Source organism: Gadus morhua, unplaced genomic scaffold, assembly GCF_902167405.1.
Source record: "Gadus morhua unplaced genomic scaffold, gadMor3.0, whole genome shotgun sequence".
NCBI classification, from domain to species: Eukaryota; Metazoa; Chordata; class Actinopteri; order Gadiformes; family Gadidae; genus Gadus; species Gadus morhua.
Genome location: NW_021964058.1, coordinates 1 through 14,007, shown reverse-complemented (window position 1 = coordinate 14,007; position 14,007 = coordinate 1). Strand labels below are relative to the sequence as shown.

At 45.8% G+C, this 14,007-nt stretch overlaps 3 long non-coding RNA genes across 3 annotated transcripts; 1 reads left to right on the top strand and 2 right to left on the bottom strand.

The window, feature by feature from the left end:
- Positions 1–4,398: 4,398 nt before the first annotated feature.
- Positions 4,399–5,313, top strand: LOC115538980 (uncharacterized). The gene is made up of 3 exons (XR_003975634.1): positions 4,399–4,680; positions 4,900–5,001; positions 5,247–5,313. It is a non-coding gene; the product is annotated as an uncharacterized LOC115538980 (long non-coding RNA).
- Positions 5,314–10,451: 5,138 nt separating this feature from the next.
- On the bottom strand, positions 10,452–12,036 carry LOC115538978 (uncharacterized). Its single transcript, XR_003975632.1, has 2 exons — positions 11,336–12,036; positions 10,452–10,879 (listed from the first exon to the last, which is right to left on the bottom strand). It is a non-coding gene; the product is annotated as an uncharacterized LOC115538978 (long non-coding RNA).
- Positions 12,037–12,899: 863 nt separating this feature from the next.
- LOC115538979 (uncharacterized) lies at positions 12,900–13,744 on the bottom strand. The gene is made up of 2 exons (XR_003975633.1): positions 13,605–13,744; positions 12,900–13,281 (listed from the first exon to the last, which is right to left on the bottom strand). It is a non-coding gene; the product is annotated as an uncharacterized LOC115538979 (long non-coding RNA).
- Positions 13,745–14,007: the final 263 nt, after the last annotated feature.

The following is a 14,007-nucleotide window of genomic DNA, read 5'->3' as shown; positions in this document are numbered from 1 at the left end:
GTTTTGAAGAATAATCACCGCACCATTCGTTTCAATGGGAATAGCGACAGTCTATACTTTCAACATAAAGTGTACATATTTATAATTTGAAATCCGTCCCAGCCTTTATACCACCGATACTATAGGGTCTATACTAGCATATAACCGCGTTTTCTTATTACAGTTTAATGTAACAGTAAGCTGAAAACATCCTAATTAACACCGCAACTGCAAATGAACCACATGGAGATAACCACGGCAACCGGTCAAACAAAAGTTATTTTTTGCGATCTTTCTGCTCGCGCATCGATAAACAAATAATCCCCCTATAGCGCGACTGCGGTCCATTAATTAATAAAGAAACGGTTAACCGTGTACACGAAAAAGTAGGGGTCGTGTAAACGTTTACATTTTTTTGTAACCCCCTAATATCCAGTACTCATTATCTTAATTGCTAATTCTTTATGCCCTGTTTACACCTACCCGATAGTGGGCCCCGATGGTGCCCGATGGCTAAATCAGCAGCTATCGTTATTAAATCGGCAAATAGCGTGGTTGCATCGGGAAACACCGTTACTCTTCCCGGGAACATCGTTAGACAACGGGAAGAAACGGGAAGAAATGCTCAATGATCGGGCAACAACGGGCAACATCGGCAAAGAACGAACATGTTTGTTAATTTTGTGTCAATCGGGGTAGAATCGGTTACCAGGCGTTGCTATGGGCTAATCGGCTATAATCGGGAATAGAACGGGAGTATAACGTAAGACATCGCGAATCGTTCGGGAATTTTCCTGGGCACATCGGCTATATTCGTTAATCTTCCGCGTTTTATCGTCTTTATATCGGCAACCTCAACACACGAAAGACCCTCGAGAACCCTAGACAAATAACGATTGTGAGTGACCAGATTGTGTTAAGGAAGACCCTCAATCTGCCACTTGTGTATAAATAGGGGGTGATGGATGGATGTCCTACTTTTATAATTACAGGGTACTTCGCCCATTTAGAACCGGCGTTCTATTATTATAAAATCGCTATTGTAATATAAATAAATATATAAATAAATATCAGTCTAAACCAGTCTCCCCTTTGCCTTCTCCCGAAATGACGCCAAACGCGTCATTTGACGTGTTTGGCGTCATCCGAAATGACGTCAAATGACGCCAAACGCACTTCGGGTGTCTTCCCTGGCATACATCGTTATGTTATCGTTATAACATCGGGTATGTGTAAATGCTACCCCGATAAATTGACCCGATCATACATTTTTAGCCCGATGTCACCCGAATCACCCCGACTTCCACATCGGTGGTCCATCGGCCATTAGCGGCCATTAGCGGGATGGTGTAAACGGGGCATTATCCTCAAATATGGTCCCTTCAATGGACCAGGAAGTGCTTCATAAAAGGACCTTCTACGTCATCAAGGCAACGCCACCTGTGTTTGGAGTAGGACGTTCACTAAGTGGTTGGCAGACTGGAAAAACACAGGATTTTACACGTGTGTGTGTGTGTGTGTGTGTGTGTGTGTGTGTGTGTGTGTGTAGCTTGTCTGGCTGCCTGGTCACACAGGAAGGCTGTGCTTCTCTGGCCTCAGCTCTGAGCTCCAACCCCTCCCATCTGAGAAAGCTGGACCTGAGCTACAATCACCCAGGAGACTCTGGAGCTGCGCTGCTCTCTGCTGGACTGGAGGATCCACTCTGGAGACTGGACACTCTCGGGTATGGAGAGGACAGCTCACCACTCAGGGACAAAGTCTCCTACTAGGATTCATGCTGCTAGATGAAGTGGTTTGAAGAGGCAGCTGTCACTCATGTTGTGTAGAACGTGATGAGACAACAGATGATGAAGGTGAATGTTTCAACATGCTGATCTCACTTTGTTTCCCCCCCAGTGTGGAGCACGGTGGAGTGTGGAGGCTGAAACCAGCTTTAAAGAAGTGTAAGTGTCTGTTTGATTCATCACATCACACACTCACTATTGAGACGGGAAGTCCATCCACACAGCAGGAAGTGAGGTCACATCCTACTGGAAATGAAGATGATGGCTGACCTCATGTATCTTCCGTATATTAATACTGTCGACCATCACAGTTAAACCTGCTTGTATAAAACCCAGCAGGTATTACATTGTTACATTGAGGGGGGGGTGACCGGGCTGAGGGGGAGGACTAGGGGGGGGGGGGGGGGGGGGGGGCTGAGGGGGAGGGGGGGGGGGGGGCAACCGGGCTGAGGGGGAGGACTAGGGTGGGGGGGGGTGACAGGGTTGAGGGGGGGGGTGACCGGGCTGAGGGGGGAGGGGGAGGGGGGATGAAGGGGCTGAGGGAGAGGGGGAGGGGGGGGTGACCGGGCTGAGGGGCCGGTGAGGGGGAGGGGGGGCTGTGGGGAGGAGGGGGGGTGAAGGGGCTGAGGGGGGAGGGGTGTGACCGGGCTGAGGGGGGTTGGTGAGGGGGAGGGGGCTGAGGGGGAGAGGGATGAGGGGGGGGGGGGGGGGGGGGGCTGAAGAAGAAGAGAGAGCGATCACAAAAGAGTCTGAAAGAGAATAAAAAGAAGAAGAGCAGCCCGGATCCAAGGAGAGATGTTTGTTGTTGATCTGTTCATAATATTGTCGTTGTTTTCATAACGTTGTTGTTGAGGTGTGTGTATCTATGAATGTGTACATATGTATATGTATGTATGTGTTCATATCTATGTATATGTACATAGAGCGCAGGAGAACAGCACTAGTGATGATGATGAGGATGAAGAGCGGTTCAGCAGCTCATCATGTCTGGTTCTCCCTCAGATGCCTGTGACCTCACACTGGACCCCAACACGGCCTACAGACAACTCTCTCTGTCTGAGGACAACAGGAAGGTGACGCGGGCTGAAGAGGACCAGTCGTATCCGGATCACCCAGACAGATTTGACTCCCAGCTCCAGGTGTTGGGTAGAGAGGCTCTGACTGGCCGCTGTTACTGGGAGGTAGAGAGGGAAGGAGGGGTTGATATAGGAGTGACATACAGAGGAATCACAAGGAGAGGAGAGGGTGGTGACAGCGAGCTTGGAGGGAACAACAAGTCCTGGAGTCTTTATTGTTATGATGGTCGTTACATTGCCCGGTGCAACGGTACAGAGACAGTCCTCCCTCCTCCCCCCGCTGGCTCCACCAGAGTAGGAGTGTATCTGGACCGGCCTGCTGGCTCTCTGTCCTTCTACAGAGTGTCCCCAGGTGGAGGAGGGTCCTCAGACACACTGACACACCTCCACACCTTCTGGTCCTCCTTCACCCAGGAGGACCTCCTCCTGGGGGTGGCGGTATTGGTGGGCAGTGTCTCTGTGATCCCTCCACGGTAGAGGGGGGGGGGGGGGGGGGGGGGGGGGGGGGGCGGCGGCGTCTCTGTGATCCCTCAGCGGTAGAGGGGGGGGGGGGCGGCGGCGTCGGTTGTAGAAAAAGAAAACGGGCGCGGGGGAGGAGGACACACACACACACACGCACACGCACACACACACGCACGCACAGAGAGGACTGATGACTCAGTGTCTGTGTTTACACACAATTACATTGTGTCTGTCTGTCTGTCTGTCTGTCTGTCTGTCTGTCTGTTCTTTAAAGTATAGCATGATAAACCATGAAAATACTTTTAAGATCTCCCATAGTTAGATAAGAACGTTTATTATTTGTAATGTATATAAAATACCTATTGATGGTTCATCTTTGTATATTTTCAGACTTCACCAGTTTTGGTCTTAAGGGCTCTTATATCATAATTGTTGTCATAATCCTGATTTACAACCTGATTTAAAGCAGATTCTATGTTTTATTCTTAATAACCAAGAGGTCTATGGGATAATGTTGCATGTTGTAAATTACTTTAGGCTGAATCTTGATTTTTTTGGGTTCTGTTTGGAACCAAGTGGCTGCAGAACATGTTCAGTTATTAACGATATGTGCACACCTGTTGATGATTTGTAAAGTCTGCTGCTTCTATTGTTTTAGTCCTTGTGTTTATTGTGTTCATGTAAGGGACTATTTTTCTGTCTCATTTGTTAGTGAAGCATAATTGCAATAAACAACTCAGTGGATCCAACTGAATGTTCTCGTGTGTTCAGCCGATGATTTCTTGTTTTATTAGTGATTAATGCTTCCATCAGTGCCTTAAGAATAATAAGATATTAATCAGAAATTAAAAATAGAGCAACAAATGTTTTTCTGATGTTATTCTGGGACCTCCTCCCTGGGTTTTGGTTGGGGGGGGGGGGGGGGGGGGCTCTGTGTCGGTTGTAGAAAGAAACCACAGACAGACGACCGGACTCTCTCTCTGTCTCTGTCTCTGTCTCTGTCTCTCTCTCTCTCCCCCCCCCCTCTCCCCCTCTCCCCCCCCCCCCCCTCTCTCCAGAGCGTCCGCGGGTGTCTCTGCTCCAGAGGAGCCCCACCTCCCCAGTGGTGTGCCATGCTACAGGCTTCTACCCTGACAGGGTGGTGGTGTTCTGGAGGAGAGACGGCCAGGAGCTCCATGAGCAGGTGGACCCCGGGGAGGTCCTCCCCAACCACGACGGGACCTTCCAGGTCAGCGTGGACCTGGACCTCACGGCCGTCCCACAGGAGGACTGGGGGAGGTACGAGTGTGTGGTCCAGCTGAAAGGCATCGAGGACATCCCCACCCCCCTGGACCCCGCCCTCATCAGGACCAACTGGGGGAAGACTGGGAGGGACGGAGGTAGGGGACACACCTCACCTCCACCTCCACCTCACCTCACCTCCACCTCCACCTCCACCTCCACCTCACCTCCACCTCACCTCCACCTCACCTCCACCTCACCTCCACCTCACCTTACCTCACCTCACCTCCACCTCACCTCACCTCACCTCCACCTCCACCTCACCTCCACCTCCTTGGGGCCCTCCTCCTGATCTCCTGCTCTCTCTTCCCCTGAAGGGCTCCCGGGGTCCTTCCCCGTCGCTGGCTCTGTGGCGGGGGCCCTCCTCCTGGTTGGAGCTCTGGTCCTGGCGGGAGTCTGTTGGTACAGGAAGAGGAACGGTGAGTGAGCTGACCCCTGACCCCCAGCTGCCCCTACTTCCTGCCCCCTCGCTGCGTCCCTTCCTGGACTCTGATTGGTCGTCGTGATGCTCTGGCGGTCTGGTGGTAGAAACCTCTCCATCACTGGAGGAAGAACCTCCTCTAAGGTCCAGGCCCCAGTGATGTTGAGGCATTAAGAATATGAAAGTAGACAACATGAGGATGTTCACCACTTGTCACACACTGACATTTCTCCTGATCCTTAGGTTCAGCCAAACGTCCAGCAGCTGGTGAGTAACGTGTGTTTTTACTGCAGTTCTGCTCTCATGATTAAACAATACTACCAACACGGTTACCATTGTGACTGGTCTGTGGACTATAACAGCTCTGTAGCTAATACCAGCTCTGTAGAGCTAGATACACTAGCTCTTAGATCTAGATACACCTAGCTCTGTAGATCTAGATCACCTAGCTCTGTAGATCAGATACACCTAGCTCTGTAGATCTAGATACACCTAGCTCTGTCGATCTATACAGCTCTGTAGATCTAGATACATCTAGCTCACTGGACTATACAGCTCTATAGATCTGGATACATCTAGCTCACTGGACTATACAGCTCTATAGATCTAGATACATCTAGCTCACTGGACTATAAAGCTCTATAGATCTAGAAACATCAAGCTCACTGGACTATACAGTTCTATAGATCTAGATCCATCTAGCTCACTGGACTATACAGCTCTATAGATCTGGATACATCTAGCTCAGTGGACTATACAGCTCTATAGATCTAGAAACATCAAGCTCACTGGACTATACAGCTCTATAGATCTAGATCCATCTATCTTACTGGACTATACAGCTCTATAGATCTAGATCCATCTAGCTCACTGGACTATACAGCTCTATAGATCTAGATACATCTAGCTCACTGGACTATACAGCTCTATAGATCTAGATACATCTAGCTCAGTGGACTATACAGCTCTATAGATCTAGATACATCTAGCTCAGTGGATACAGCTCTATGGATCTAGATCCATCTAGCTCATGACCTCACCTCCTCCCATTCTGCTACATCCCAGGTTCTTCTGACCGCTGCTCTGAGAACACTGAGGAGCAGAATCCGGCTCCTGAGGCCCAACCTCTGACCACAGTCAGTACTTTACCACTTTACAATACTTATTCAGAGTCATATGTTAAAAGTTATATATTATCAGCAGCCTACTTTATCACAGTAATAGTAATACTTTAACAATAATCCATCTCAGTGATAGATTAACAGCCATATGTTAACGGAACTTCATCACAGTAATAGATTAACAGTCATATGTTTAACAGTACTTCATCACAGTAATAGATTAATAGTCATATTTTAACAGTACTTCATCACAGTAATAGATTAACAGTCATCTTTTAACAGTACTTCATCACAGTAATGGATTAACATTCATATTTTAAAGATACAAGATTATTTTACAATGTTGTGTTGCGTGTGATGAACTGTATTGTAAATTGCCTCCATCTTGTCTCCTGACTCCTGTGGCACAAAACAAACATACCCACACTGCACATACATGCACTCTCCCCTTCTCTCTCTCTCACTCACTCACTCACTCACTCACTCACTCACTCACTCACTCACTCACTCACTCACTCACTCACTCACTCACTCACTCTCACACAGACCCCATCTACGTAGTTTCCTGGTACAAGAGGACCTACAGTGTGTATATATCCTGTCACATTAGACTTCAGCAGTAATTGATAAATGTTCAGTCTAGTAAACCGATATCCAGCCCGCGTCGCCTCGTCTGAACCCACGCGGAGGAAAGAGTCACTTTCTCTTTCAGACGACCACGGGAGTATTTGATATCAGTACTAATGACTTAGAAAAAATCAACAAACTCCATTCATAGACTATTGGTCAAGAGTCGCCTTGGCCAGAGCCGTAATGATATGCGAATTTGAAGCGTTCATGAGCGACAACAATACCACAAAATAAGATCTCATAAAGACGCCCCATTTTAACATGAGCAGCTATGACTCAGAGGAGATAACCCCTCCCACTTTATGGCTCAGAGGAGATAACCCCTCCCACTTTATGGCTCAGAGGAGATAACCCCTCCCACTTTATGACTCAGTGGAGATAACCCCTCCCACTTTATGGCTCAGAGGAGATAACCCCTCCCACTTTATGACTCAGTGGAGATAACCCCTCCCACTGTATGGCTCAGAGGAGATAACCCCTCCTACTGTCACTCTGCATTCACAGGCCGTGACTGCCCTCTAGTGGAGGAGATGAGAGCAGAGGAAGACGGGGCAGGATGGGCCTACAACTGGTGTACAGTATTATGTATAAATGTTACCGTTTGAGATAATGCTTTATAATCTAGAGTTGGTTTATAGAGTAACTAATGTACTGTTACTGAAATTGACTGATGTTATTATGCAGTTTTTGCTGTTGCGGGTGGATAATTCTCTATGTAATACCGTTGGTTTATAAAGTAATGCGTCTTTCTACAGTCCTGGAAGACACGTCTTTAATCCTGGAGATGAGGGGTGGCTCTGTTGGTAATCCATTAAAGATAACCTCTGAACTGCTCAGCCTCCTTCATGTATCCTCCATCGAAGATCAGAGAAGGGCTACAGACAACGATTTCATAGCAAAGTACGCACACAGCTCGGTCCTTCAGGGAACAAATCCGACTTTCATCCATACACATCCTCTCATAAACAGTAAATCATGCGCATAAATACAAACATTGGAATAAAAAGGAACACACTGCAATCTCAGAAGAACTCATGGGTAAAAATGCAGGATGCCTTTTAATTTAAAAAATGCGCAGACATAAAAATACAAAACATAGCAAAAGCATGCAGGAAGTATTAAAAACACACAAATAAGTGCTGGCAGATAATGTGCAAAATAGATAAAACTGAGTAAATAAATAAATAAATGGGTATATGAAATAAAGATAATAAGGCATAGTGAAGCCATTCACACATTCATACCATCCTTCACATAAAAGAAGCCTCCAACAGAATAAAAGGAAGAGTGAAAGAGGTGGAAGGCCTCAATAGATCATGATGTGAAGGAAGCAACAGTAAGGATAAAAACGTGTAACATATTAAAACACAGTCGACCCGACGCCATGCAGGGAACCCCCAGGAGGAGTCCCAGGACCCCCCAGCGCCCCCAGCAGCGTCCCAGTGCGGCCCCCACTCCTGATGTTCAGGCCCAAGGGGGGGAGGGTCTTAAGCTTGGCTCTCCACCTCTGCTCCGCCTCCTTCCTCTGTCTGTCCGCCCAGCACGCCTTCACCTCCAGCCCGGTGATGAACAGTGAGGTGATGGGGTGAGTTTGGAAGTGTTGGACGATGTGAGTGTTGAGAGTGCCGAAGGCTGCTGTGGTCGGTGCACATGTGAAGCGCCGCCCCAGGAGATACTGGTGACAGTGTGCCATGAAGTTGACCATGGCTAGCAGTCCTCGCCGTGTGGTGCAGTAATTCTGTTCAGTTGTGGACAGCTTGCGGCTTCCATAGGTGAGACACATTCCACACCCTGCTGAACCTGCGAGAGAACAGTGCCGATACCGACGTCACTGGCGGTCTGTGTCCAGTATCATGTTGTCTTGCCTCGAGGGGGTAGCCCAGGATTGGCGCGGTTGTTAGCAGGCTTTTCAGTTCGTTAAATGCTGCCTGGCATTCCTCAGACCAAGAAAACTGGGCTTGTTTCTTGGTCAGGACATGGAGAGGTTCTGCAATGGACGCAAAGTCTTTAACGAACACACCCATACTAAGATGCAAGACCCACAAAGCGACGGACATCTTGGAGCGACGTCGGTGTTGGCCATTCATGCACTTCCTGGACTTTGTTGAAGTCACTGGCCACACCGCTCTCTGAAAGAATTGGGCCGGACATCCCATTCAAACCGTCCCTTCGTGGTCGCCAATGTTACACCTTTCCTGCTCTTTGGCTCCCAGACCGTAGTCGGGGAGCACAGGGGAGACGTTCCCTCCAGGGCCGATGTCCTTTCGGGGGGGTAACACCCTTCACTATGACCGGCAGTGGGTCTGGTCTTAGGTCGGAATGACACAGGCACTGATTCTTGACGGCTGGATACTTTATTCCACAGTTTCAACGACCTACAGTACACATCTGCACCGAACGTAACCGGACTCGTTCCGTTCTTCCCTAGACTGACACACGCTATCGCTCGCTCACTCTCCTCGTTCACTCTCTCGCTGGCGTCACTCACACACACAGTCATTCTCGCGCACACACATACGCTACTCTCGTAACACAAGGTTGGCTTACCACGAGCTGTTACATTGTGAAACTATGGTATATGCTCCTGTAGAAGCAATAGAGATTAATGCAAAGTTTTGAGACGATATTATTCGCGATGCCACAATCCTAAAGTGTAACACGACGTCTCTGATTGGTGAAGCTCGGTGTTACCATGGAAACATTTACCCCCGGCGCGAAAGTCAAGTCGTCGATGACTGCTTCCACTGATGGTGCTATCCATTTGTATGGTACGCCAACCCGTACGAGTCGTAAGGTGTAAATCTCAGAGCTTTCTTGTGGCATTTCACGGAGGCACGCACCCTTTTGGTGGTAGTAAACCTTCCGAAACCTTCCTACTCGTAGTTCTGAGAGTAGACCGAGTCAGGGCTGGACTGGGGAAATTTTCAGGCCGGGCATTTTTAACCAAGAGCAGGCCACCACCAGGTATTGACGGGGAAAAATGTAAGCGCGCTGTGTGACAGCGTGGGTTTTTTCTCCAACTGCTTTTGACATGCGTACCCCTTAAGCCTTTTTGTCACACCATGAGTACCCCTTCACTCATGCAATGAATATGCTGCACACATTCGTTAATTTATCCACATACCCCCTGCAGTTTGCTTGCGCACCTCAGGTGGTATATGTACCATATACCCCTTGTTGGGAATCACTGCCTTAAACGATCAATGTGCACTAGGAGACGCAAACATTTTAACACTATGAGAAGCATTATGAAAAGTTCTCCCAAAATACTGTTAGGCTTATCAAAAGTATGATCTATTGACCGTAGGTCACATTACTTTTTAGACATGTCATTTCTTTCAACCTTGTTACTTAAATTTAAGTAAAGGAATTATATTAAAAAATATTAATTAATTCATTTTAGTTAATATAATTATAATAAATGTAATACTGTAGGCTAAACTATGAACAATATATCATTACTTGTGTGATACAATGCATTATTAAAGCAAGAAATGACTGGATGACTGTACCAATGACTGGATGCAAAGGCTGACCTAAAATTGCAATACACAAAAAGGCCACAAGATGTTTATCTCACTACAAGCTACAAGTAACAGCAAGGATTTCTCTTATTACCAATTTGTGTTGCTAATCAACTGTCAATACAAAATAAAATGTTAGGTGTGTGAAATTATGCCAGGACTTGGAAAGAATAGGATTTTCATCCATTTAATTTTGAATATAAAATAAAAAGTGATGACACACATAACAATTGAAGTTAAACACTTATATTTACAATGAGTCAATAATTACTTAACTGTACAAAATAAAATAAATTGCTTAACTTAACAAATCACTTAACTGTACAAAATAAATAGAAAAAATAAAGTAAATAAATACACAATTATACTGTATATTAAGAATATGAATATCAATAAAACAAACATTAAAACGAAAAGGAATGGGTAACTTACATGCAGCATGCAAACCAATGAGAGCTTTCAAATGGACCAGAACACACACACACACACACACACACACACACACACACACACACACACTCCAACAAGTGGGAGAGATGCTGATGCTATCCCATCTGCCTCTTCTCAGCAGCAACACCCAGCACTCCTTAAGCATGGGAACCTTAAAAAAGATGAAAAACATAAGAAAGATAGAAATGTGAGAAAAATAACACAGGTGATCATAGTAGTGCATTTCAACTCTACAAAAACGTTCTAAGACTGTGACACAGTAAATGCGTATTCAGATCTAATGTTTTAATTCTAAATGACAGTGATTCTAATATAAGGTCTCAGTCACACAAATACAACGAATAAATAAACAACCTGGCTGCGGCAGCGTTGTAGCTAGCCATGCACACCATTTAACCTAGCCTAGCCACCTAGCTAGGTGACATGACTGGCAGTGAGCAGCACCAAAATAATATCCGACGGTCCGACATTAATTCATATCTGAGTGACAAGGTTAGACAGCACGTAACTTCGACAGAAGATCAATATTTCTTTCTCACACATATATGTCTGATTTATAAACATTTTGCTGTTCATTAATTAATAGCTGAAGTTAACCTTGACTTACCGTCATGGCCGCCTCGTCCACCTGCTGTCGAGCATCTTCTCCTCCACTACCTGTTGATGCTGCTGCTGCAGATGTGGAGGCTCCATGTCCACGAGCAGCAAACATATCAGCTATTTTTAGGCATTTCGTAGCATCTGCCTGAAGGGCTGCTTTTTTCTGGTCCCTGGCTCTTTCAGCGCCACCCTTTCTTTTCTTCCCACTAGGGTCCATATTGCCCGTTTTCGATCTGCCTGCTAGCAGTGGCTAACCAACCAAGTCACCAACGGAGGCTGAGATGGAGGGGTAGGCGTAATTGGCCTGCCCCTCACCTCATTGGCCCAGGCTTCAATCAATCATGATAAAGGGCAGATCTGCCAGTTTAACTTGCATTAACTTGAATTGACGTTAATGTGGCCTGCATTGAAGTTAACGTGGCCTGCTACGTAAGACGCGAGTTTGGCATGAATAAAAAAAAAAAAAAAAGGCTTCAGGCCACCGGGCATATGCCCGCCATGCCCTATGCCCAGTCCAGCGGTGGACCGAGTGCAGTGAAGCTGATGGTGTGTTCCTCAATCCTCGGACGCTAGGATTCCGAGTCGAAAGTCGAAGATCTCAAAGCTTTCTTGCGGCATTTCTCGGAGGCACCCCTTTTTGTCTCCAACTTTTGGAAATCTGAGAGTAGACCGAGAGCAGTGATGACGCTTGCAACAAAATGGTTGCCCCCGTGAAGAGATTTTTTTCGTTGGTCATTTTAGTGTCATTTTTAAATGCTCTTACACACTTGATTACATTGCTACTTTATCCCGTCACCAATTTATACATTGCATGGTCTTGCTCTGCGTGCAATTCAATGCAATGGTGTTGTTTGTTTTCGGGCTGGTTTGCTAAAGAGGCTAATGTAGCTAACAATAAACAAGGATTAGCCAATTTCATGACACAATCACAGAGACGAACAGTAACGCTATAAATGCTCGGAGACCGGAAATTACGTCAAAAGTGCTACTCGGAAGGCTGGCATGCGAGGATTCAGGAACACACCATGAACATAAGACTCAAACAAAAATGCCTGCGCCCGTGAAGAGAATAATTGGGTGTCAAGCAGCGAAGCTGCGAGACAACCTATAACATATAACAAATCATGTTTGTTATATGTGCCCATAAATGACTTGTCTGATGATAATCTCTAAAACATTCGTTAGGATACACTGATTATCAGTCCACATCACAATTCAGCCGCCAAGCTTTTCGTCAAGCAGCTGCAGCCAACATGGGTACAATGGAGATCAAGATAACATCTAAAGATTTGAAGGAACTGAGTGGTGAACGGCACAAAGGCCTTTTGGAACCCAGCCTCTGTGTGCAACCATTAATACAGGCGGCCATTTCTGACACTGCATTAACTTAATAAATGTCCTTCAACAATTCCACACTGTTCCTCTTAAAAAATGCTGAAACAGCCCAAAGCTCTACAAAACATCATTGTAGAACGCGAAACAAATGACCAAGATTGCAAGACTACACAAACACATCCATCCTTAACCTAACCTCGAAAAATAGCACACAGAAGGTTTATGCAAAGACATTCTCAGATTAGTATAATCTTTTTTTATTTCACCAACAAACTTTGCAAGTAAATGTATTCAAAACGTTCCCCGTAAGTTCCCCTTTACTTTCGTCATCCTATCTACCTAGTTGAAATACATCCTAGGAAATAAGGAATTAGCAATTTTAAAAAAAGCTTTAAAAAAACAGTTCTTACAGAACATCATTGATGTCATTACTTGAAAAATGAAAAAAGTACAAGCTTCAATATAAAATGTTAAAGCCAACTTAAAAGAAAAAAATAAAATTTTCATCAATTTACAAATATAAATCAGTGCCAGCAAATAAGAATTGAAAAGAAAACCCAGGATAGATCAACAGTGTGAGGGGGGCGCCAGCGGGTCGCGGTCTGCTGCCGTCAGGTTCTGAAGAGGGCGTACAATATAGTGGGTCCATTGCATTATTACATTCAAACAGAGAGATCTCCATTTGCTTGACAAATAGAACAGTAGCATACGGTGGAGTGAAACTTTTTTTCCCATTCACCATGACCAGCTATAAGCTTGATATGACAAGTTAGCTAGAAGCATAGGAAAGGCCAGATTAGGGTGTAAACATTTTCTGTGAAACTCAAGTAAATGACACCAACCGATGCTTTAAGTAACTTGCTTCGATGCTTTTTAATAAAGCAATAATTTTGAAGAATCATCATGAAATTAAATTACACTTAATATCACGATTGACTCACATCATCAATAAATTTGCCAATGTCTTCAGGATTGGCAGGCCGGGGTCGATTCTCGGCTTTAGGCATGAAGCATGGCATCACTCCGGAAGACCCATGGCGGTCGTCCGGACCACGATGCACACTCAGATCATAATTATCCTTAAAGAACAAAATAGAAGTCAAACCACAGCAGGTAAACTTAATAAATGCAACAGAAGTAAAAACAGCCATCCTAAACAACAATTACATCATCACTTTTAAACAGATTTCTTGATAAATTGAGCCAATATCGGGGCCGTGCCTGGTGGTCCTCTCCTCCCCCTTCTTCATCGTTGTAGTAAATGTGGTCCCTGATGTCCTCATTTGGTGGTAAAGGCTCATTCTGCTCTCCACCTCTGCGTCTAATGAATATTAGCAGCAGCAA